Here is a 27,519-nt window from a genome sequence, read left to right as displayed (position 1 = left end):
ATAGAATCACGCAAAATACGTTATCCTTAAAGGTTGATACGTACCACCCGGAGTAAAACTTGGTGTGAATAGCTCTCTTGGCCGAACTACCCCCCAAGATTAGACTATAGTGATTTCTTCAAGTTGATCACACACTCAAGCAAGAAGAACAAGGAACAACCTTAATTTTCCTTTCCTTAAAACTAAAAATTGATGCTGAAATTTTCAGTAGAGATGAGTAGAAAAATAGAGTAAAACAGAGAGGGAAGAGGCGGTAGTGTAGCTGAAAAAAAACTAAAAATAATAAAGAGGGGAATAGAGGGTTTTATAAGCCAACTAGTGAGAGGACTTATGGGCTGCAATGGTCACTATGCATGCCCAAGGGGCAGCACATTAAATGCACCCAACAGGCTGCTTGGTTAATTCCCAATGAGCTGAACTGAGTTGGGCTAAAAGCAAAAGAAAGGGAAAAGGAATGAGGCCCAAGAGAGATAGAGACAAGTCTAAATCCAACTCAAGCCCAACTCTAACCCTTAGCCCATTATCTTTCAAGCTATTACTTAGGTTGTGCTATGGTTTATAAACATAAATGAAAACCCATCTCTAACCAATGTGGGATACAACCACAATTTAAGTGTTTGAAACACACATACTCCAACAACTGTTGAAAATGACAAGGTTTGTGTAAGGTTACTAAAGGAAAAGTATTTTAAAAAAACTTTTCCTTCTTGACTCCTTAAGCCAGCCCTTACTCTTTATACACTTCGAAAAGGATTTGCAAGACCAGGCCTTTACTTGAAAGTTCATGCTATACGTTAGGCTAAGGAAGCAGTCAGAATTTGGCAAAGACCCGATAGATCCCATACTTTGGATACATTTAAACCTCAGCCTTGTTCGAACGTACTATTAGACATAAGAATGGTAGCTGATCCTTATGGCAAGTAATGGACAATCTTGGGACACAAATAAGCTCTCCCACCTCTTTGATCAACACACTACCACCTAAATAAGAAGGAACCATCCAATAACACCGCTGGAGCTAACAGATTAGTATGGATCCCATTCCCAAGTAGTAAGTTCACAACTTAATTTGCTTATTTAGTTGATCACACACACAAATTTCCCTCTCTTATTTAGTAAAGATAAATTGAACATCCTATTGAAAAAAAAAAGAATGAAAAACTCAAATACATTAGAGCATTCTCATCAGGTGTGCCAAATGCCAAATATTTGGCATTTGGCACACCAAACACCAAAAACAGCCCCTCATGAGGTGTGCTAAATGTCTCAAAATTATGAGACATGCTACAGTACTCTCTCAAATATGAGAGCGTACGGACAAGAATGGTATAATTCTTTTGATTATTTTATTTACTTTTCTCTCTCCTCCTAACACACATCTCTCTCCGTCTGCAACACAGCTCTCTCTCTCTCTCTTCTCTGGTCTCCATCTCTCCGTTGCTCCCTATTTCTTTCTCACTTTCATTTTTTTTTTAATCTTTCACTCTCTTCCTCTCTCTCTGCATTTCGGTATTATTGTCGTAGATCCAACCCATCTTTGCACTTTTTTTTTTTTTTTTTTTGTCACTATCTCTCTCTCTCTTTCTTTTCCTGNGCCAAGGATAACATTGGCTTCATGGGGAAGGAACATTCTCCTTATTTTTGCAACATCCCAACTTCGCATATCCATGTCTATAAGCTCTGCCACAACTTCAGCCTCGGGCTGAGGGGTTTCGGACTTACTACTCTAAAAGCTTCCGATGTAGGAAGCCACCGGTCATCCCAGATGCTCACCTTCTCCCCATTTCCAATAGCCCACCTCGAACCCCTTTCAACTATTTCCTTTGCTGCCATAATGCTCCTCCAGGCATAGGAAGGCCAACAACCTAGTTCGACTTCCAAGAAGGTTTTCTTCGTAAAGTATTTTGCCTTAAAAACTCTATGAACCAAAGAGTTCTGATTTGTCAAGATTCTCCATCCTTGCTTAGCGAGGAGGGCTAAATTAAAAGCTTTCAAGTCCCTAAAGCTCATTTCGCCTTTTTCCTTCGTTGTGCACATCTTCTTCCATGACATCCACGCCATTTTCCTCTCCTTATCCTTCTGCCCCCACCAAAAGTTGCTCATCATAGAATTTAGTTCATTACAAAGTTAGTCCGGAAGCTTGAAATAACTCATTGTATACGTGGGCGTTGCTTGGGCCACGGCCTTGATAAGCACCCCCTACCAGCATTAGACAACAATCTGCCTTTCCACCCAGCTATATGCTTTCCAACTTGGTCTTTTATTCGATTGAAAGCTTTTCTCTTCCCCTTCCCAATTAACGGAGGTAGTCCAAGATACTTCTCATGGTGTTGGATGATTTGCGCCCCAAATTTTTGCTGCACATATTCTTTTGTTTCCCTTGGTATATTTTTGCTAAAGAAGAGAGATGTTTTTTCTTTGTTTAGCTTCTGCCCTGATTCCCCCTCATAGTCCTCCAATACTTTTATTACCCTATCACACTCCTTTACGGATGCTCTACAAAACACAATGCTATCATCCGCAAACAATAGGTGGGAAATTCGTGGGGCTCCTTTACTTACAGCCACCCCTTTTAAGAGACCTTCCCGTTCATCCTTCTTAATCATAGTAGATAAGCCCTCGGCACATAACAAGAAAAGATAAGGGGAAATAGGATCCCCCTGCCTCAGCCCTCTAGTCGGAATGATTTTACCTTTTGCTTCCCCATTAATTAACACCAAGTACTCCACCGTACTCACACACATCAACATGAGAGAAATCCACCTTTCATTAAAACCCATCCTCATCATCATGGTCTCCAAATACGCCCATTCAACCCTATCATAGGCTTTGCTCATATCAAACTTAATCGCCATAAAAGCTTCCTTCCCTTTTCTCCTCTGGTCTATGCTGTGCATTGTTTCAAATGCCACCAATACATTATCCGAAATAAGCCTACCCAGTATGAAAGCACTTTGGGACTCATCAATAATCTCAGGCAAAATATTTTTAAGCCTATTTGCAAGAACTTTAGAAATGAGCTTATAAATAACGTTACACAGACTGATGGGGCGATACTCCGTAATCTTTTGGGGGATTTCACCTTGGGGATGAGGCAAATATATGTTTCATTAATACCACAGGGCAATACACCTGAGTTAAGTGAGTCTAGAACACACTTTATCACTTCAGGGCCCACAATATCCCAATATTGTTGGTAGAAAATAGGGGACATACCGTCTGGCCTGGGTGCCTTTGTGGGGTGCATCTGGTTGAGAGCTCGCCTAACCTCCTCTGCTGTGAACTCTGCCACAAGATTTTCATTCATATCCTGGGTAACCCTTTGGTTGATAGCACCTAGACTTGCGTCGAACTGAGCTGGATGATCTGTCTTGAAGATTGTCTCAAAATACTCAAGGATGGTGCTTTCAATATCTTCCTGATTTTCCTGCCAAACTCCATCAGTCCCCTGTATACCTCCTATATTGTTTCGCCTTCGTCTCTGGCTAGCTGTGGCGTGGAAAAACTTTGTATTGCGATCCCCCCACTTAATCCAAGAGACTCTGGACCTTTGATTCCACATAATCTCCTCTCTGGTTAACATCTCGTTAATCTCCCTTCTTAGCCCTTGAATCTCTTCTGCCTTCTCATGTAAACAATTAAGACCCTCCAACTGTTGTAGTCTCTCCTGTTTTTGCTTCAACACTCTGTTCACGTTCCCAAAAACACTCCAATTCCAACCTTGGAGGCTCACTTGACATCTCTTCAATCTTTCCATTATACTGTACCCCGACACCCCGCAATATGGGTCCCAAGCCTCCTCCACCACATCCTTACATCCATCCTCCCTCACCCACATGGCCTCAAATTGAAAACGTTTCTTTACAAGTTTCCTAGGATGTACATTTTTCAGAGTTAGATAAAGTAAACAGTGATCAGAGCTAGACATGGACCTGTGATATACACAAGCTTCCGGGTAGATCTCCGACCAACTAGAATTAGCAACCATTCGGTCAAGTCTGAGCAGTGTCCATTGTTCCCCAAAACGCTCATTGCACCATGTGAAACGTTGTCCAACAAAACCCAAATCAAAAAGACCACACTTACTCAAACTTTCCCGAAATCCCTCCATTTGTTTCAGCTCCCTCTCATTCCATCCAAGCTTTTCATTTTGATGTGTAATTTCGTTGAAGTCGCCAAACACAACCCACAGCATCGTACACTAATTCTTCAAAGCAACAAGGAGTTCCCACGAATTATAACGCTTACTCGCGTCGGGATGGCCATAAAAACCCGTTGCCCTCCATGGACGTTGCCTCAACCCATCTCAGACCACCACGTCAATGTGAGAATGCGAACAGCTCTTCAGGCAAACCTCGGTACCTTCCTCCCAACTTCTGATTTACTCTCTCAGCCTCTCATCCTCTCCACCAATCCTTCCAATCGGACATTGACAATCAAGAACCAAAACCATGCTAGCGTCCAATCAAGCTCCGCCACCGTCCTCCCTGCTCGTCCCCTAAAGTCCAATCTCGCCGATCTCTCCTCTGAACTTGCCACCGATTACTCCTTTGATCTCACCAGCGGCGCCACCAATCTCGCTAGTCCTCGCCACGATCTCGCCAGTCCTTGCCGCCAATCTCGCCAATCCTCGTCGTTGATCTAGCCAGTCCTCACTGCTAATCACGCCGCCGACCTCCACAGCCGTTACCGATCGTTGGTTGAGTTTGGGTCGGCATTTTATTCTCTATCTTTTTGGTTGGTTGAGTTTTTTTTTTTTTTTGGTTGAGGTTTTTGGATTTGGAATTTGTTGGAGGATCCGGTGATTATGGGTGTAGTTTGTGGCGGTTGATGTGCTGTTGGTGGTGGTTGTAGCGGTGGTTGTTGGTTGGTTGGTGGCAACTGCCACTGAGTTTTAGGTGTTTGTATATTGGCTGGGATTTTAGATAATATATTATTTTAATGTGTAGTAAATATTATTTTAATGTATAGAATAGAAGGATAGAATATCTGATAAATGAGATATTGTAAAATGATGTGCTAAAATGATAAAGTAGGTTTTTGGTGTGTCAAAATGACATTTTTTATGAAAGAGCTGATGAGAATGCTCTTAGTAGGGACTGTATTTGGAAGGTGGCAATTAGCACGATTATAATTTTTTGATTCTATGAATCTATTTTCCTTTTATAAAAGTTTATAATTTCTTTTCTTTTTATTTTTATTTTTTTTCAATAGAGAGAAATACATGTGTGTGAAAATCCTTTCTAAAAACTTGAATTCTAACCTTGTTCCCCTCACCTTATAAGAATGTATACTTGTGAAGCGACTATCACATCTAAAATACTCAATAAAAAAGTTAATAATTTATGAAAAATGCTAATGAATGCCCTTACGACAATAGTTAATAATTCATTTAAAGAAATTTTTTATTAAAAAAAAAAAAGCAATTAATGTTTTGACAGCTTTTTCCATTTTTCATAAAAGTAGTTTTAAAACTTTCCTAAAATGAATTGTTAACCATTTAACCATTGTCCTTAGGACAACCATTAGTATGACCCATAATTTATTGATAAGTTGATAATTGGCATGAAAACAATTTCTTGACTCCATTAAATGCTCAATTATGAGTTGTAATGCACATTTTTCACAAGATTGATGATCAGTAATTAGTCAAACTTTCATTATGGGTTACCAATCAATATCTACATGATTGATTATTTCAAATTTCTTGACTCTATTTTCAGACTTTCATGTCGTTGATTATATTTTCTTGACTTACAACCACATTTTTCAAATGATAATAATTTCTTGACTTACAACCGCAATGTGTGGTTTTTTGAATATATGTATAGTTTGACTTTATTCTTTTATCATAAATTTTTTAAAATATATATATATATTTTTTAAACCAATATCTTAACCATTTCCTATCAGAATCCAAGAATATGCATAAATTAAAGGTATATTCAGAAATAATTAATTTTTTATTTTTTTAAGAAATAAAGTCAATTTGTTCATAAATATTGCCAAAAAAAAAAAAAAAAAACACACACACACACACACACATAAACAAAACAATTATCTTAAATTTATGCATACCTTTACTCAAAAAAAAAAAAAGCATACCAATCAATATATCATTAAAAAAATTTTGACACATATATTATATAGTTCATAACTACTGTAAGTCTGTTATGTAATATCTCTTTATTACTACGAAGGAAGAGTTGGTTTAAGATCAGGGGAGTCAATTTCGTACCGTACCGGCCGGTACGGCCAAAATTTATCGTACCGGCCAGTCGACCGGTACTGAAACACTTTTGTTTCGTACCACTCAAAATACTGGACATCCCGGCGAATATCAGACTTATCGGCCGAAAAATAAAAATCAGCCGGTACAAAAAATTGAAAAAAGAAAAGAAAGAAAAATATATTAAAAAAAAAGTTAATGGCAAATAACTCATGATCTCGCCGTTGTTACTACATTTCCAGTCGTCACTCCCACGTCGCCGATCATCTGCCCTACTTGTTTTGTTCACCTCCTCCTCCTCTTCTTCACCTTTGAGATTTAACCGTCTGCCTTCCCTCTCATTTCTTTTTATTTTGGGCTTTTTAAGTTTTTATGGCTATTGTTTTGTGTGCCACTGACAACTCACGTGAAGTTACTGTGCTGTAAAAGTATTAACTTTTGAAATTCAAATTTCAACTACACCACTTTAGTTTTAGAATCTTATGCGTGCCATCTGTTAACAAAAAGATTTTGTGTATTATTATTATCAAATAGATCAGATTCTTAGCTTTATTAGTATTAATGCATGATTTCTGACCAATAGAAAGGACTATTATGTGTGCTTAGGGCAATTGTATCAGTTGATGCAAATTTTTCTTCTATTTTGCACAAAAAAAAACTTTTTTTTTTTATTTTACACACCCATTTTTACAAAACACTCACATCAGTTTATCTATTCTACACATTTATTTAATAAAATATTCATTTTTTTTACAATTTTTTATTATTCTCTCCCTCACCACTTCTCTCACAGACCCAATTCGAAACCCATTTCTAGAATGTTCTTTGTCGAGGACATCAGGAGCAAAAGAGGAAATTTCAATGTGGGGGAAGAGGGATGGGCGGCGAGAGCCGCGGGGATGAAATTGTGGTCGTCAGATGGGGCAGAGGGCGGAGAGTGAGGAGGGGCAGAATGGGAAATGAGGAAAGAGGAGAGGTCATGGAAGGAGAGAAAGTTAGAGCCATAGAATGGGTTGGGGTCGAGTTGGAGGACTGTTTTGCCGTTGGTGAAGGCGGTGGTGGCGATCATGGGTTCTGGTAGGCCTGTACCGAGGACGATTAGATCGAAGTTGGTCGGCTCGATTGGAGGGTATGATGAAGCATCTTTGCTCATGGCGGCAAGTGTGATGGACTTGACTGGCGGCAGTGGAGGGTTTGATGATCGGCAGCAGTGGAGGCATGGTTTGACAGGCGGTAGTGGTAAGAGTGAGAGCAAATGAGGAAAATGGGGAGTGAGGTGAGGTGAGAGTAGAGAGAAGGAGAGAGTCAGGTGAGAGTGAGAGTAAGAGTAGAGACAAAAGAGAGACAAAAACTAATAAAATATTGAATGCAAATGCTACAGTAACCGTGCATATATGCACGGTTACTGTAACAATTATGCATAAATGCACAATTTTACGCCCCACTTATGTGGGTGTTTTTTACTCAAATTGTGTTAAATTAGCCACTTTTTCTATTTTACACAATTATGCATCAACTAATGTAATTGCTCTTATAACTTGAAGGACTTTTATATTAATTTTCACTTATATGTATGTGTGTGTGTGTATATATATATATAACATGAAAGTTTTATATAATATGAATTTTATTTTTGTCAAAAATATGAAATATGAAAATTATGAAAATTATTAATATGCGATTATTATAATTGGGTAAAATTATATATTCTACCATTAAGCATTTATTACCTTCTCAAAAAAAAAAAAAAAAAATCCATTAAGCATTTATTATGATTGTATTTGCATATGGAACTATATATTCTACCCTTCAAAGAAANTTTCCAATATACTCTCTATCTTTTCCCTACCTTATTTAAATATTGTTTCTTCATTCATCTTTTAATCTTTCTTTATTCTTTTTTAATCTTTGTTATTCATCGTGGGTGGTCTTTTTTTCAGTGGATCTCTTGAAGCACTTGAGATAGCAATATAGAGAGTTGTTAGTTTTTATTTATTTATTTATTATTATTCATTAATTTATCATTAGCCCATTTTTTAATTTTTTAAATAAAAAAAAGTACTACATCCACAATATTTTTACAATAAATCACATGTGGTAAGTTGTTATTGGTTCTAATTTGAATCCACAATTTAAATTACTTTTTTTCCCCATTCATAACAACCAATAACAACCTACCACTTAAAATTTGTTGTGAAAATATTGTGGACATAACATTTCTAAAAATAAACTAAAAAAGTATTTGATCATAAATTTTTTCTAATTATCATTAACTCAATTTTCCACCACACATGTACACACCACTTTTATATTTACAAGTTACAGCCCATTGTTTCCACCACACACACACTCATCTATAATTACAAACCAATTCTCCACCACATAACAAAAGTTAAAGAATAAAAAATATCTTCATCTCAAACTCAAAGACTCAAAAATAGAGAGGACTTAAAGAAAAGGAAAAAGACCAAGCGACGAAGATGGCAAGGAAGATGATCATGGAGAACAGGTGCCAAAAGAGGTTGAGGAGTGTGATGAGCTTGTAGTTCATGCATCCCAGGTGGGTCTTTCTCCATAGCCGCTTGTCCTTCTCCCTATCGCCAACAAAATTCGGTTTTTTGCTTTTATTGTTTTGATTTCATTAGGCTTATGAGAACGAATGTTTTGTGTTTCAAATCTTTCGATTGTGTTTTGTGTTTTTGTTCTAATTGTGGTATATTTTACTTTGTAACCGTTGAGATAGAGAAAGAGAGTGTGAAGAATGAAAGAGAAAAGGGATGAGAGAGAAAGAATCATTATTTTATTTAATCGGTGATTATTTTAAGAGTGAAAAATGTTTGGAATTACTACAGTAATTGCAGCAGTTTTCTACAGGTGACGAGAATCTAAAAACAAATTTAGGGCTAGAGAGGTGGTTGGAGGAGCTCGCATATATGTCGGGTACAACATATTATTTTCACTATTGAAGGGTGTTTTTAATGGGTTTGCTCTAAAAAAATGTGGTTTTATAGAGCCTATTGGAGATAAGAGTTCACTATCTCTTTTACTCTCTCCTCTTTGTTCTCATCTCAAAAACAGAGGTTCAAGAGAAGGGATTTTGGCTTCCTTTTGGGTTAGACCAAAGATCCGTGGATTTCATTAGGTTTGGGTTTTACTGGGATGACAATGGCGATGATCGGTTGTGGCAGTTTGTGGTTTTTTTTTTTTTTTTTTTTTTTAAATAAATTTTTTATAAATGATAGGCCAAAAACTTATTGACTCATTGTGATTAAATTAATTGATTAATTAGCCAAGTTATTAATTAATCAAATTAACATGCAAATGTGTGGTAGCACAAACAAATCACCAATTAAACTAAATGCAGTAGAAAATAAATTAACAAGGTGATTTGTTTACGAATGGAAAAAATCTACACGGCAAAAACTCCATCGGGAGATTTTAAGGTCATCATTTTCGAGAATCCACTATTATCACAACAAGCGGTTACAAGTAAAGGAATCCCAGTACCTTATACTAATCTACAGTTGAACCCTTACCCTAATACTTAATTGGACTTGTTCTGTAGTGAAAATCTTTCCTTGTAATGCACCGCTCTCAATACATGACTAACCAATCGATGTGCGGATCCCAGTATGCGGCTTCCTCCTTTGCACGAATCCAAGTATGTGACTAACTCCACATCAACCCTTTGATTATTATAGTTGACTTGCAGCAGCTTCACATAGAAACACCAAAAAGATCTTCAATGTTGGTGCAAGAGATTTTGCTTAGTTATAGAACCCAAAGGCGTACAAAAAATGCAGCAAGAACTCTTTCTTCTATAGAAGGAGGCTAGGGTTTCAAAAAGAAAATCTTATGAAGCTCTCTAGGGTTAGGTTTTTCTTTTTCCACCTCCTTTAAATAGTAGCTTAATGGGCTCACCTATTCCAAATAGGTTTACACAAACCTTGGGCTTTCCTAGTTCAATAAGGATTATACAAACCCACAAACCTTGGGTTTTCCTAGTCCTATGAGGATTATACAAACCCATAAACAAATAGTCTTTTAGAGTAAAAATGTTGTGGGCTATAGTCTGAATCCCGTAAGCTCGATAGATCGAGACATCTATCGAGCTTTTATGAATCTCGACAGATTGAGCTTCTGTCGAGGAGGTATCGAGACTTGCAGATTGCACTTTTCTTGAGCAGTTCTTGAGTAATCTTCATGTCTTCAATTTAACTACTTGTAATGATCATTTTGAACCTACTTAGATTTACCTAAATACAAGTAAAGTGCGTTTTGTCAAACAATATGTCAATTACATAAAAATATTTTTCCTAACAATCTCCCATTTTGGCAATCCGTGACAAAACCACAAGAGTACATTGAATGTCCTAGAATACATTCTACTCAAGATTACAGAATAAATAAGCCTAGTCTAAAAGATCTGAACCTTGGAAGTTGCTACAAGAAGAAGGTTCGGAATCTTGACTTGGCTTTAACTTGTCTTTCTTGAAAGACACTAAACAAAACACATCAAGGTACCATGTGGAAAATAATGACAAGTTAAATAAATAAGAAACATATGTATAAAGAGAGAAAAGAAACAACACATGTGAGATAAAGAGTGAAACACATACAACATCATCAAATATAGAAACAACACATGATGTATGTAAATGGTTACAAAACCAAAAGATACACAACACAAAAAATATATCAATATCAACGTGTATCAAACTAACTTTCCCCCTAAGTTAGTTACATCAAAAACATTTGTGCCTTTAACATGAAGTTCTCCCCCTAAGTCTATTACTCCCTCTGAGGAATGAAATTCAATTCTCAAATTTCTCCCCCTTTTTGACACGATTGTTAAAGGGCATAAAAAGCCAAAAGACATGACCAGAGATAGATAGAAAACTAATATAGAGGGAACGAGAAGAACAAGGAATCATAGACTTACAAGAAAACGAAAAACAAGATGCTATAGACACAAAGATAAGAGAAACATGCAAACCAAGTGAAAAACAATGCATGCAGGAGGATCTTGATGGATTCAGAGGTGTCGAGCACCTATCGAGCAGACCTCGATGAATCGAACAACTATCGAGAAGCTATCGAGGAGACAGAAACTTTCTCGATGGATCAAGGAGCTATCGAGAAGCTGTCGAGATTGCGAGAAAAAGAAGTTGAAAAGCTCGATAGATAGCCAGGTGTCAAGAAGCTGTCGAGATTGCTTAAAAACAGGTTTTTAAGAAGAGAAAAACACAGATATGAATGCAATCAAGCATGCAATACAACAAATGATCTAATAAACATATTAAGCTCTCAAAATCATCTCTCAACAATAATTTTAAGCACATGGATCCCAAAAACACACACACATACACTAAATAAGTCTAACCAATTTTATATTTAAAAAACAAGTTAAGACAGTTTAGTGAGCATACATAAACACATGTAAACCTTGTGATGGCCAAATCATATTGTACCCACACATGTATCAAGAGTAGCAAAGAATATTGCGTGTTGTGTGTAAAAAACATCGCAAGATTATATAAGTGTATACATGTTATGACGATTTAAGATATGAGAAAATCGCTTTAACTCACACACAATCATAACTGTTTGATGGGGACTATCACTTTCGAGGTACATCCTATAACTCCCACATTTCCTAGAATACATGCTTGAAATCATATTTAAAGCATTTTGATCTTTTTGCATTTTATTTTTCTTTGCATATTTTTCTTTTTAAGCAAATCATGCATGGGCATATAAGAGATAGAAAAGAAATATCCAACTATGTTAAGCAATTTGACATTCCAATTTTGCTATGCCGAAACACACAAATGTCATTGACATCACACTTTTGTTATGCCGAAGCATACAGATGTCATTCATGATTGGCGGGCAGCAGTTGTGAGATGATTATTTATGCCTTTCTCTTAGGATTTTCGAGTCCTTCCCATCAAAAAGAGTGATAGAGTGTTAAGTACAAGAGATAACTTAATCTTACTCATCACAAACAAGAACCACAAAGCTCACTTGCTTAGTTGTGCATAGAGATGCTCATCTAAGCTACAAAATATACAAAGTTTAGAAAACTTTGTTTCAATGGCCATCCAAGGTACACAAATACCCATGTACACAAAACACACCCTGTTTTTGTATTTTTCTTATTTTTCAAATTTTTTTTTTAATTTTTATATCAAAAACAAAATAAACAAAATTGAAAACAAACAAAAATATGTTAAATAAAGCAAAGCAACAAAACTAGTTTGACTCAAAATAAAAGCAAAAAACACAAATTATGCATAACAAAAACAAGAAGATGGAAGAAAGTGATAGAATCACTTGGAGCCCTTTCCCTTCCATACCTTGGAAGAATCTTTTCTTTAATTAAACCCTTGAACTGGCGGTGAGGGAGAAGAATTGAAACTGTTTAAGTTCGAAAGGAACATGAGGGCTTTGAGAAGATCTCTAAGAGGAGTAAGAGAGGATTGAAGTTGATTTTGGCTTCCAGATGCTATTATGTCGTTGCTATGTTGAGTGGCTAACCACTTTTAGCAATTTGGTCGAGTATGACCGACAACTCCACAATGATGACAGAGATGCTTCTTCTTTTGTTTAGGTTTTTGAGAGTTAGCCTTCTTAGCCCTAGGGTTTTTAACATCTTTCTTATCCTGTTTAGGGGCTGCTCCTAAGATAGATTTACCCTTGTCTATGTTCTCACTAGCTAAATCAGTTTTAACATCATTGTTCTCAATTTCAACATTATTACTAAGAGGAACAAAAACAGCAGTACTAGTAGAAGCAATATTAGAGGAAGAAAACCATACCCTAAACTTGAAGACAGAGCATCTCATCAAGCTTTGCACTTGAAGTCTTCTCTAATTGAGCTCTGACTTGAAACAGCTTCGCTTCAAGCTTCTTGGTTTTCTCACCCAAGAAATTTTTTTCGAACTTCAGTACTCCAATATTCTGATTAGCCTCATCAAACTTTATGGAAAGCTCTTCAAGATCAATTTCCATATCACTGAGCTTCTTGGTGGTCAGCCTATAAAGTTTCTCACGTTTCTCAGAAATCTTGTATAATATCTCATAGGCTGTATGGATATCATCTTGATCATCCATCTTCTCAAGCTTGGACTTCACCAAGTCCTCTTCTTCATCCACATATTCAACAATCCTATCAGTAGAAATGATAGTGGTACTGAAGGCATTCAAGATTCCGTCATCCTCATTGTCGGAATCATCCTCAGGCTTGGTGTCGCTTAAAGTAGTAGCAAGTGCCTTGCTCTTCCCAATGCTCTTGAGATATGTAGGACACTCTTGTTTCATGTGATCGAAGCTTTGACACCCAAAGCACTTAGGTCCTATGGGAACAGTGTACTAACCACCATCCCTAGCATCCTTCTTCCCTTTGTCTTGGCTCTTGAATTGAGAAGAACTTGATTGCCTACGGTCTTTTTCGAAGCCCTTCCCATTGGCATTCTTCATGAACTTCTTGAATTGCCTGGTGATGTAGGACTTCATCTTAGAATCTTTATCATCTGAAGACTCATTTGTAGGTTTACAAGTTTCCAACCAGCTTTGTCAAAGGAATCTTGTCAATATCCTTTGATTCCTCGATCACCATAATTTTGGGATGAAATCTTTCGGGTAGAGATCTGAGCACCTTTCTCACAATCTTGGGTTTAGGAATGGTTTCCCCAAGATTGAAGGCTGAGTTCACTATGTCCTTGAGTTTGACATAGAACTCATCAAACACCTTATTCTCCTCCATCTTAATCTCTTCAAAGCTTGTAGTGAGCATTTGAAGCTTTGAATCATTGACAGCTTTTGTTCCCTCATAGGTTGTCTGGAGGATAGTCCATGCTTCCTTAGCAATTTCAGTGGAGGATATCTTCTTGAACTCCTCACTGGTGACTGCACTGAATAAGGCATTCAACGCTCTGTTGTTGAAGTTTGCTGCCTTGATCTTGACATCATCCCAATCGGCCGGCGCTTCCTTTGGTTTGGTTTAGCCTATCTCAACAGCTTACCACAATTTCTCATCTAAAGACTGCAAGAAAGCTCTTATGCGTACTTTTCAGTATACATAATTAGTGCCATCAAATAAAGGAAGTATAATTAATGACTGTTCTCTATCCATGACAAACAGTGGTCAATGGATCAACACAACAAAGATTAACCCTAATCAGAGTGTGCCTGCTCTAATACCACTTAATAAGCCAAAAACGTATTGACCCCTTGTGATTAAATTAATTGATTAATTAGCCAAGTTATTAATTAATCAAATTAACATGCAAACGCGTGGTAGCACAAACAAATCACTAATTAAACTAAATGCAACAGAAAATAAATTAACATGGTGATTTGTTTACAAATGGGGAAAACTTACACGGCAAAACCCCATCGAGTTATTTTAAGGTTACCACTCTCGAGAATCCACTATTATCACAACAAGTAGTTACAAGTAAAGGAATCCTAGTACCTATACCAACCTACAGTTGAACCCTTACCCCCATACCTAATTGGACTTGTTCTGTAGTGACAATCTCTTCTTGTAATGCACGGCTCCCAGTACGTGACTAACCAATTGATGCGCGGATCCCAATACACGGCTTAATCCTTTGCATGAATCCAAATACGTGACTAACTCCACAATAATCCTTTGATTGTTATAGTTGATTTGCAACAGCTTCACATAGAAACACCAATAAGATCTTCAATGTTGATGCAAGAGACTTTGCTTAATTATAGAACCTAAAGGCATACAAAAAACGCTGCAAGAACCCTTTCTTCTATAGGAGGCTAGGGTTTCAAAAAGAAAATCTTATGAAGCTTTCTAGGGTTAGGTTTTTCTTTTTCTACCTCCTTTAAATAGGAACTTAATGGGCTCTCCTATTCCAAATAGGTTTATACAAACCTTGGGCTTTCCTAGTCCAACAAGGATTATACAAATCCACAAACCTTAGGTTTTCCTAATCCTATGAGGATTATACAAACTCATAAACAAATAGCCTTTTAGAGTAAAAATGTTGCTGGCTATAGTCTAAATCCCGTAAGCTTGATAGATCGAGACATTTGTCGAGCATTAATGAATCTCGACAGATCGAGCTTTAATGAATCTCAACAGATCGAGCTTCTGTCGAGGAGGTATCAAGACCTGTAGATTGCACTTTTCTTGTGCAGTTCTTGAGTAATCTTCATGTCTTCAATTTAACCACTTGTAATGATCATCTTGAACCTACTTAAATTTATCCAAATACAAGTAAAGTGTGTTTTGTCAATGGATATGCCAATTACATAAAAATATGTCCCTAACAAGAAATCAAATTTGTAGTGGGCTATAGGTGTTTATGGTGGGTGATTGTGGTAATGGGTAATGGGTTGCTGGGGTTTTGTGCTTGTTTGTGGTGCTTTTTGAGGTGAGTGTGTGGTGGATGTTGAGGTGGGTGTGGTGGTCTTTTTTTTTTTTTTTTTTTTTTTTTTTTTTTCCCTTTATACATAGCTGCACCTCTGAATACATCAGACTTTTCCATCCAAGGGACAACAGTAATGACCAAAATGATACGACACTAAAAGGCTAGGGACTAAGTTGATACAATTGAAAAATTAAGGACCAAATTGAAATATAATGTAAAGGATAGAGACCAACTTGGTAGTTTACCCTAAATTATATTAATCACAATTGATATTATTATTATTATTATTATTATTATTATTATTTGAGAAACAAAGGCACACACACAAAGAAGAGAGAAAGGGGTTCTAACACAAAGTTTAAATGTTTTAGATTAAAAAAAATTGTTATATAATTTAGAGATTGCTTAGTCAGAGTATACTAATAGTTTTTAAAAATTATTAAACATATAAAAATTTAATCATTCTTAAATAATTTAAATAATGCACATCTCTTTACATGCTTAAATATATACAATTCAATATAAAAAAAATATAATAATAATAAAAACTAAAGAATTTTTTTTTTTCATAGATGACAAATGCAATAAGGATCTTCCTCTCCTAACCCCAACATCCACAATTGTTCTTTCTTCTAAAATAAAATATTAGAAACGTAACATCCATATCTCTAATTTTCTAAATGAAAAATAAAATTAAAAAAATTAAAGTTTTGATTTAATGAGTCCATATTTTGATTTAAAAAAGGATTCTATGGTATTGATCTTTAATTTTGAAAAAGCAACCAAAGCCCAAAATGATAGGCATAAGGAACCTCAAAACATAGACATTGACACAGTTTGCTCTCACTAAACACTTTGCTAAGTTCTTGTACAAGATCTCTCTATCTATCTCATGCTAATATATTAATATTATCATAATAGGATTTGACAAAAGAATGTTAGTTTGTGACATAAGAAGCATGCACACTTCATTTGCGGCACCGTATCTATGTCAAAAACTTGACATGTATGAGATACTTTTGCATGCATATTTTAATAGTGTCATTTTTTAAATAATAATACAAATGGAGGACATGGCCGCAATACAAAAACAAGAGTAATATAATATGATTTCACAAAACAAAAAGACCATTCATGCTCTAAATAGTAATAGTCTGTTTTAAAATTAATAAATATCTTTATTCTTAGTTTGTATATTAATTTCTAAACATCCTTTAATATTCATAAATTTGCTTTATTATCTATTACTCTTAATTTGATATATATTTAACATATGTTAAAAATAAATGCTTATTAGTATAAAGAAAATATAAATACAAATATATTTAATAATTATTTAGTAGTCATGTCCCATTGTATCCATGTCCTTTTCTTTTTTTTTTCTTTTTCTTTTTTTTTTTTAGTTTTTGTGTCATCATATTGTACCAATACCCGTGTCCATGCTTCTTAGAGCATCAACATTGATGGTGCTAAAATTTTTATTTTTTAGCACCTCAAAAACCTAGTTTATCTATTTTAGCGCCTTACTTTATAATACACCAAACATTAATTGTTCTATTTATTTTGCCACTTCATTTAAATATTCTTTCTTTATTATTATATTTTAATTCTTACTTTATTTTTTGTCTCTTTATCTCTCTTCCTCTTTGTCTCACTCGCACTCTCTTCTATGAAGCAAGAACAACCACCCACAACCACTGGGCACAATCCATTGCCAGCACAACTAGCCACCACAACCTAGGGCCACAAACTCACAGTCCCAAAAAAAAAATTCATATCAGACACACCAAAAACCACCACAACTCTAATTAAAAAAAATAAAATTGGGGGGGGAGGCAAAATTTTGAAAAAATATATATATATATATATAATTATTTTAATGTTTTCAAAATTTGGTCTACAAAAAGAAGATTTTGCCCCCCAAATGTTTGATTTAGTCCAATGATGTTCTTAAAAAAAAATAATTGATCTAATAGTTATAGAGATATAACATTATTTTTCGCAATTCAATTTTTTATTGTAAAATGTGCTCTTATATTTGTTAAATATTTGATAAAGTGTGACACCAAACATGTTTGAATCTATATCTTTTTCAACCCGTTATATGGTAATTAACAAATCATTGACTCATTAAAAAAATATTGTCACTAAAACTACACATGAAATGTCTTTTTAATTACCACATAATGGGTTAGAGCAAGACAAGATAATTTCAAATATGTTTGGAGCTTAACTTTTTCTTTCAAGTTTCGGATCATTCATATTTTTGAAAATTTTATTAGTTCAATTAAAAGATTTTTTACTTACTTTAGTATAAAATTTGATAATTTGTATTAAAAATGAAACTTTTTATGAATTTCACTATAAAAATAGTAAAAATAAATTTTATTTTATGAAAGATTGCCATCAAACATAATTGTGATTAAAAATACTAAGTTTTTTTTTTTTTTTTTGTTGGGTGTGTGTATAAATATAACTTATCAAATAAAAAAGTGTACGTATATAATAAAAAAACGTGTGTATATATGTGTAGGGGGGATTGTCTTGATAAATATATTAGTGCTACATCTTGACCCTCAAACAAAAATTCCTGACTCCCCTCCTAGATATGTCAAATGTAATAATAAAAAATTAATTTATTTACCACATCAACAAACAATAATACAACCACATATATTAAAATTATATATATATATATATATAAATAAAAATAAAAGTAAATTGTTGTTCACACTTCTCACGTGAGATTCAGCTTGGGAAAATATTAAAATCCCTTACTCTCACTCTCACGCTCAGCTCTGTACGTAATTCCTAACTGTCTCGGTTAAAGCAAAAGTTGCAAACGAAGATGGCAATGGCGAGGTCAGCCAGTTGGGTTTTTTCTCTAGCCAAATCAATTGACTTTTGGAATTTTCTTTAAATTTCCATAATATGTTTATTAATCAGTTTACACAAACTGTTTCCAGTTTTGAGAAATGAGACCAAAAAAAAAAAAAAAAAAAGAAAAGAAATCCAACCAAAAAAAGAGAAAAATAAAACAAACAACAAAATCAAAGACGCACCTATCTTCGAGAAATTGAGCGAACTCCTCTTTCATAATCTGGTACATGTAGTTTATGGATTGGATTTTACATTGAGGTCGCAAAATTTCAGCCATCTGGTTCATGTAGTTTATGGACATGGATTGAATATGGTAATAATAATTTCGATGATATCATGTAGTCATTATCTTCTAGTGCACCAAAACAGTCAAATCTCCCATATGCCTAAATATACAACTAGTAGATTCATAAATCCACATTTCTAAGTTTTATACATGATTTGTATCATGACCACTAACCAAGACGATAGAAATCATAAACAATCACCCAAACCCCAAATGAAAATCCATCTTTTCAAAACCCCCAAACCCAAACCTCTAAATTAGTAAACCTAAGATGAGCATGAGGGTTATTAGGGACAGAGATGACCATGAGAGTGAGATAGTGACGGAGTTAGGAATTCATCTTTGTGGGGGCTAAATAAAAAATGTGCAAGGATATTTTTTTTTAGCTATATATACCATATCAGCATATACAAAGGTCAAAAATAGTATTAGAACCAAAAATATATTATATTCTAAATTATCATATTCCTTTCTTTTGAAAAATGAATTAATAGTTGTTTTTTTAATTTATATCTAGATTTTCAATTTAAATTATAAGCCATCAAGTAACGACTAAGATAAAATAAAAAATAAAAAAAATTTACTAATAGGTTAAAGATTGCTAATAAATAGACTAATAATCATTGAATTAAAAAAAAAATCTAATCAAATAACAAAATACACATTATATTCCTTCTCAAAAAAAAAAAAATACACATTATATTATATAATTTATAATATAATATAATCAATGGTTTGAGGAAAGATGTGGATGGTCTAGAAGAAAATGTAGGTGGCAATGGATTTGAACTTTTAGAACTGGGTCGTTTAGATGGAGACTGAAGTGGTGTAGAAGAAAATATGGGTTGATTAGAATAGGATATAGGTAGCAATGGACTTAAATATTTTGAATTTTTAGAAACTTTGTCAGAACTCGAAACATGCTGTGGCTTGTCTGTCACGGAATTGCTTTTCCCTGAATCTACTACAACTTTGATTTCATTAGAGGAAGGTGAAGAAGCACTTGGTTCTGACTTTGGTAAATCTTTTTTTTTCTGACTTTGGTAAATCTTTTTTCCCAATAGAAGGGTAGCCAGGACGAAATTCACGGAAATTTGTAAAGAAAGATTTCAAGAACCCAAAGACAACTGGGAAGATTCGAAATATAAACCACATATTGTGTGTCGTTTCGAGATTAATCCCTCTTTGGTTGCTGAGAAAATAAGAACAATGTCTCAAAATGTGAAACATAGAATTCTCAATTCAATGAAAATCTGACTAGGCTGACCACAAGTTGTTGTCTTACTAGCAAGTCCACGGCACAATTTTGTATACATACGCTGATATAATTTATTGTGATTGGGTAATAACAAAATGGTGTATCACAACACTAATGTCAGCAGTTATAAAAAATGTTGTATCCTATGATATTTTTGTTTCCTCAAGTTCAAAACTTTAAAAATTCTATATTTTTTTAAATAAAAATATATGGCTAAATTTTATTAGTAATAAGAAAGATCAAACTGTTCATTTGAAACGTACAGCACTAATCGGACTATATTGGACATATACACACACACACACACACACACATATATATATATATATCATATACCAAACATGAAAAAATTGAAATTATTTTTGTTTTCAGAGAGTGAGTGAGGGCTTGTCTGGTTCTGATGTACAAAAGAGAAAGGTCGCAAAGAAAATGTGGATCTCATAGATCTTCATGGTTCTGATCTACAAAAGTTAAAACAAAACATAACAAAAAGATCAGACAGCCAAGAGGCTGATTTCTTTCTTTACTATATCAACCTTTTTCCCTAGCTACCAAACAGAACAACAAAGATCAATTTTAAAAATCTGAAAAAGTAGATCATATAGAACTGTACCTCATCTTGTTAGAATGATTAAACACAGAGTAGAAGGGAGACCCACCTGGATTCTTGACTCAAACACTGACTGTCAGAATTCTGGTTCTGAACTGCACTCACAAACACTTGCAGACTCGTATGATAAAGGTTGACGAAGCTGTAAATTTCAATATTTTCGTGCCAAGATGTAGTAGAGTACGAACTAAACTGGCAAAAGACTAGGGTGTCCGAGGCTCGTTCATCTCTAGACTGCCTAAAGCACACGCATGGTTTCTTATTTAATACTAAAAAAACACAAATATAAGTAGCGTAAAACTTTTTTGTGTGTCACATCGGACTTTCCTATTAGTGAGTTCATGACAGGAACTAAAATGGAAATAATTTTTTAATTTCAAGATAGGTGTAAAATTAATTTAGAAACCAAATGAGATTAGGCTCAAAATGTAGGATTCACCTTGTTGCTTCACATGTTATGATTTGTTATAGGTTCTACCACGTGTATGGTCTTCAAAAGAAAAAGTAAAATTCTAGCTTTTTATATTTTTCTTCTTTCTTTATTTTTTATTAAATTAATAAATATATTATACAAGATATAGATATAAGTAAATTAGTAATATTATTAACAATTTTTTTTAATCTAAAACATTTAAACTTTGTGTTAGAACCCCTTTCTCTCTTCTTTGTGTGTGTGCCTTTGTTTCTCAATAATAATAATAATAATAATAATAATAATATCAATTGTGATTAATATAATTTAGGGTAAACTACCAAGTTGGTCTCTATCCTTTACATTATATTTCAATTTGGTCCTTAATTTTTCAATTGTATCAACTTAGTCCCTAGCCTTTTAGTGTCGTATCATTTTGGTCATTACTGTTGTCCCTTGGATGGAAAAGTCTGATGTATTCAGAGGTGCAGCTATGTATAAAGGGGGGGGGAGGCAAAATTTTGAAAAAATATATATATATATATATAATTATTTTAATGTTTTCAAAATTTGGTCTACAAAAAGAAGATTTTGCCCCCCAAATGTTTGATTTAGTCCAATGATGTTCTTAAAAAAAATAATTGATCTAATAGTTATAGAGATATAACATTATTTTTCGCAATTCAATTTTTTATTGTAAAATGTGCTCTTATATTTGTTAAATATTTGATAAAGTGTGACACCAAACATGTTTGAATCTATATCTTTTTCAACCCGTTATATGGTAATTAACAAATCATTGACTCATTAAAAAATATTGTCACTAAAACTACACATGAAATGTCTTTTTAATTACCACATAATGGGTTAGAGCAAGACAAGATAATTTCAAATATGTTTGGAGCTTAACTTTTTCTTTCAAGTTTCGGATCATTCATATTTTTGAAAATTTTATTAGTTCAATTAAAAGATTTTTTACTTACTTTAGTATAAAATTTGATAATTTGTATTAAAAATGAAACTTTTTATGAATTTCACTATAAAAATAGTAAAAATAAATTTTATTTTATGAAAGATTGCCATCAAACATAATTGTGATTAAAAATACTAAGTTTTTTTTTTTTTTTTTTGTTGGGTGTGTGTATAAATATAACTTATCAAATAAAAAAGTGTACGTATATAATAAAAAAACGTGTGTATATATGTGTAGGGGGATTGTCTTGATAAATATATTAGTGCTACATCTTGACCCTCAAACAAAAATTCCTGACTCCCCTCCTAGATATGTCAAATGTAATAATAAAAAATTAATTTATTTACCACATCAACAAACAATAATACAACCACATATATTAAAATATATATATATATATATATAAATAAAAATAAAAGTAAATTGTTGTTCACACTTCTCACGTGAGATTCAGCTTGGGAAAATATTAAAATCCCTTACTCTCACTCTCACGCTCAGCTCTGTACGTAATTCCTAACTGTCTCGGTTAAAGCAAAAGTTGCAAACGAAGATGGCAATGGCGAGGTCAGCCAGTTGGGTTTTTTCTCTAGCCAAATCAATTGACTTTTGGAATTTTCTTTAAATTTCCATAATATGTTTATTAATCAGTTTACACAAACTGTTTCCAGTTTTGAGAAATGAGACCAAAAAAAAAAAAAAAAAAGAAAAGAAATCCAACCAAAAAAAGAGAAAAATAAAACAAACAACAAAATCAAAGACGCACCTATCTTCGAGAAATTGAGCGAACTCCTCTTTCATAATCTGGTACATGTAGTTTATGGATTGGATTTTACATTGGGTCGCAAAATTTCAGCCATCTGGTTCATGTAGTTTATGGACATGGATTGAATATGGTAATAATAATTTCGATGATATCATGTAGTCATTATCTTCTAGTGCACCAAAACAGTCAAATCTCCCATATGCCTAAATATACAACTAGTAGATTCATAAATCCACATTTCTAAGTTTTATACATGATTTGTATCATGACCACTAACCAAGACGATAGAAATCATAAACAATCACCCAAACCCCAAATGAAAATCCATCTTTTCAAAACCCCCAAACCCAAACCTCTAAATTAGTAAACCTAAGATGAGCATGAGGGTTATTAGGGACAGAGATGACCATGAGAGTGAGATAGTGACGGAGTTAGGAATTCATCTTTGTGGGGGCTAAATAAAAAATGTGCAAGGATATTTTTTTTTAGCTATATATACCATATCAGCATATACAAAGGTCAAAAATAGTATTAGAACCAAAAATATATTATATTCTAAATTATCATATTCCTTTCTTTTGAAAAATGAATTAATAGTTGTTTTTTTAATTTATATCTAGATTTTCAATTTAAATTATAAGCCATCAAGTAACGACTAAGATAAAATAAAAATAAAAAAAATTTACTAATAGGTTAAAGATTGCTAATAAATAGACTAATAATCATTGAATTAAAAAAAAAATCTAATCAAATAACAAAATACACATTATATTCCTTCTCAAAAAAAAAAAAATACACATTATATTATATAATTTATAATATAATATAATCAATTTTACTAATTTACTATATCTATATCTTGTATAATATATTTATTAATTTTAATAAAAAATAAAGAAGAGAAGAAAAATTAAAAAGAGTAGAATTTTACTTTTTCTTTTGAAGACCATACACGTGGTAGAACCTATAACAAATCATAACATGTGAAGCAACAAGGTGAATCCTACATTTTGAGCCTAATCTCATTTTGGTTTCTAAATTAATTTTACACCTATCTTGAAATTAAAAAATTATTTCCATTTTAGTTCCTGTCATGAACTCACTAATAGGAAAGTCCGATGTGACACACAAAAAAAGTTTTACGCTACTTATATTTGTGTTTTTTTTAGTATTAAATAAGAAACCATGCGTGTGCTTTAGGCAGTCTAGAGATGAACGAGCCTCGGACACCCTAGTCTTTTGCCAGTTTAGTTCGTACTCTACTACATCTTGGCACGAAAAATATTTGAAATTTACAGCTTCGTCAACCTTTATCATACGAGTCTGCAAGTGTTTGTGAGTGCAGTTCAGAACCAGAATTCTGACAGTCAGTGTTTGAGTCAAGAATCCAGGTGGGTCTCCCTTCTACTCTGTGTTTAATCATTCTAACAAGATGAGGTACAGTTCTATATGATCTACTTTTTCAGATTTTTAAAATTGATCTTTTTGTTCTGTTTGGTAGCTAGGGAAAAAGGTTGATATAGTAAAGAAAGAAATCAGCCTCTTGGCTGTCTGATCTTTTTGTTATGTTTTGTTTTAACTTTTGTAGATCAGAACCATGAAGATCTATGAGATTCCACATTTTCTTTGCGACCTTTTCTCTTTTGTACATCAGAACCAACAAGCCCTCACTCACTCTCTGAAAACAAAAATAATTTCCAATTTTTTCATGTTTGGTATATGATATATATATATATATGTGTGTGTGTGTGTGTGTGTGTATGTATATGTCCAATATAGTCCGATTAGTGCTGTACGTTTCAAATGAACAGTTTGATTCTTTCTTTATTACTAATAAAATTTAGCCATATATTTTTTATTTAAAAAAATATAGAATTTTTAAAGTTTTGAACTTGAGGAAACAAAAATATCATAGGATACAACATTTTTTATAACTGCTGACATTAGTTGTTGTGATTACACCATTTTTGTTATTACCCAATCACAATAAATTATATCAGCGTATGTATAAAAATTGTGCCGTGGACTTGCTAGTAAGACAACAACTTGTGGTCAGCCTAGTCAGATTTTCATTGAATTGAGAATTCTATGTTTCACATTTTGAGACATTGTTCTTATTTTCTCAGCAACCAAAGAGGGGATTAATCTCGAAACGACACACAATATGTGGTTTATATTTCGAATCTTCCCAGTTGTCTTTGGGTTCTTGAAATCTTTCTTTACAAATTTCCGTGAATTTCGTCCTGGCTACCCTTCTATTGGGAAAAAAGATTTACCAAAGTCAGAAAAAAAAAGATTTACCAAAGTCAGAACCAAGTGCTTCTTCACCTTCCTCTAATGAAATCAAAGTTGTAGTAGATTCAGGGAAAAGCAATTCCGTGACAGACAAGCCACAGCATGTTTCGAGTTCTGACAAAGTTTCTAAAAATTCAAAATATTTAAGTCCATTGCTACCTATATCCTATTCTAATCAACCCATATTTTCTTCTACACCACTTCAGTCTCCATCTAAACGACCCAGTTCTAAAAGTTCAAATCCATTGCCACCTACATTTTCTTCTAGACCATCCACATCTTCCTCAAACCTATCACAATCTTCGTCTAAACCACCTCCCTCGTCCTCTAGTCCATCTCCATCATCCCTTAAACCTCCACTTGCTTCTTTTATATCATATGCATCTTTCCCTAGGACCACTGAACCCCCTCCAACTTCTTCTTCAGCTTCTTCTTCTCCAACTTCCAAAAAACCACCTCAATCTTCACCTTCAGTGGCCCCAAATTTATCTGCCTCAGGGCCTTGTCAGACTTCCACTAATCAGCCTCCAGCTTTTAAGCCAATTCTGCATACAGCTCCCAATAATGTAACAGATGAAGAAGGGAAGATGAGTTATATGTTCTGACAAAGTTTCTAAAAATTCAAAAGATTTAACTTGTGGTCAGCTTAGTCAGATTTTTGTTTTGAATTGAGAATTCGTGTTTCACATTTTGAGACGTTGTCCTTATTTTCTCAGCAACCAAAGAGGGGACTGATCGCGAAAGGACACACAATATGTGGTGGTTTCTTCGTAAAATCTTCGAACTAGTCTCTTGGTTCTTGAAATCTTCGAACGAGTCTTCGGGGAAAGGTAATTCCGTGACAGACAAGCCACAACATGTAAACCAACCCACATTTTCTTCTACACCACTTCAGTCTCCATCTAAATCACCCAGTTCTAAAAGTTCAAATCCATTGCCACCTCCATTTTCTTCTAGACCATCCGCATCTTCCTCAAACCTTTCACCATCTCCATCATCCCTTAAACCTCCAGTTGCTTCTTCTAGTTCATATGCATCTGTCCTTAATACCAGTCAACTCAGAGATGCGTCTGTCGTTAATACCAGTCAACGCAAACATGCATCTGTCGTTAATACTAGTCAACTCAGATATGCATCTGTCCTTAATACCACTCAACTCTCATCAGCTTCTGATGTAGAACAGACAGCACATGCCTTCCTTGAACAGCAGGGGCGCAGGAAGTCACAACGCAAGATCAAAGGGGGGGTGCCAATAGGGGGCATCGGGGTAACAGTGTCGGAATTGCATGAAATTTGGCAGGTTGAAGGGAAATGACGATCTGATCTAGATTCATGCCATGAACGTCACCAAAATTTAGGCGAATTCCTTCATTAAGGCCCCGATAACAGTGTTTTTGCTATTTATAGTAATATTTATTTTTCCTTAATAACTTTTAGTTTAAAAGTCAGAATAAGGTCCTGTCTGTTTTGGGACGACCCTTAAGGTCAGTAGTTTATGATTCTGCAGTTAACTCAATTTTGCCATTTTTGGTAAAATTCGGTAATTTTGTCCCCTAATCGCTTAATTAGCGCGAATTAGGGTTTTAAACGTTTTTTCTTAGTATTTATATGTTTTGTAGCCGTCACAGGCAAATTAGACTTTTATCAATAAACACAGACTTTTGTCAAATTTTCTTCTGGTGGATTCCAGTTTTATCTCCTTGTGGATTCAGGGAAACCCCTCGTGGATTCGAGGTTTACTACCAGAAACTAACAATTTAGTTTCTGTTCCATCAAGAGAGCATCGTGTGTGTTTCTCTTCAAGCTTCCGCGACATCAGCTTCTTCTTCTCCAGCTTCCAGAAAACCACCTCAATCTTCACCTTCAGTGGTCCCAAATTCATCTACCTTGGGGCCTCGTCAGACTTCCACTAAGCAGCCTCCAGCTTTTAAGCCAATTCTGCATACAGCTCCCAATAATGTAACAAATGAAGAAGGGAAGATGAGTTATATGTATGAAAAGGGTACACCCTAATATGCTATTCCTGAGGATATCAAAGGTCAGATCAAGAGAGACATTGTGCCTCAAGTTCTGAAACAGCCTTTATCTCCTTCAACTTATAAGGCTTTTTTTGCTGCTCTGTTATATGCTGAGGATTACTACTTGGAGGCAAGTTATCGGACTTTGTCAAGAAAATTTAATTTGGTATATTATACCGGTGTGTGTAAGTTAACTACTATGTCAAGAAAATTTAATTTGGTATATTATACCAATTTGTTTACTATCTTCTTTGAAATCTTGTTTTTGGTGAACAAAGAAACCATTCTTAAATTTATCTTTCTTCAGTCTCCCATATGGACACCTCTTTTAAATCACAAGGAGATCTTTTGAGGGAGCAATTGACATTTATCATTTGCAGAT

The sequence above is a fragment of the Quercus suber genome, unplaced genomic scaffold (genome assembly GCF_002906115.3).
Source record: "Quercus suber isolate HL8 unplaced genomic scaffold, Cork oak 2.0 scaffold_103, whole genome shotgun sequence".
Classification (NCBI taxonomy): domain Eukaryota; kingdom Viridiplantae; phylum Streptophyta; class Magnoliopsida; order Fagales; family Fagaceae; genus Quercus; species Quercus suber.
This window is presented reverse-complemented; position numbering follows the sequence as displayed.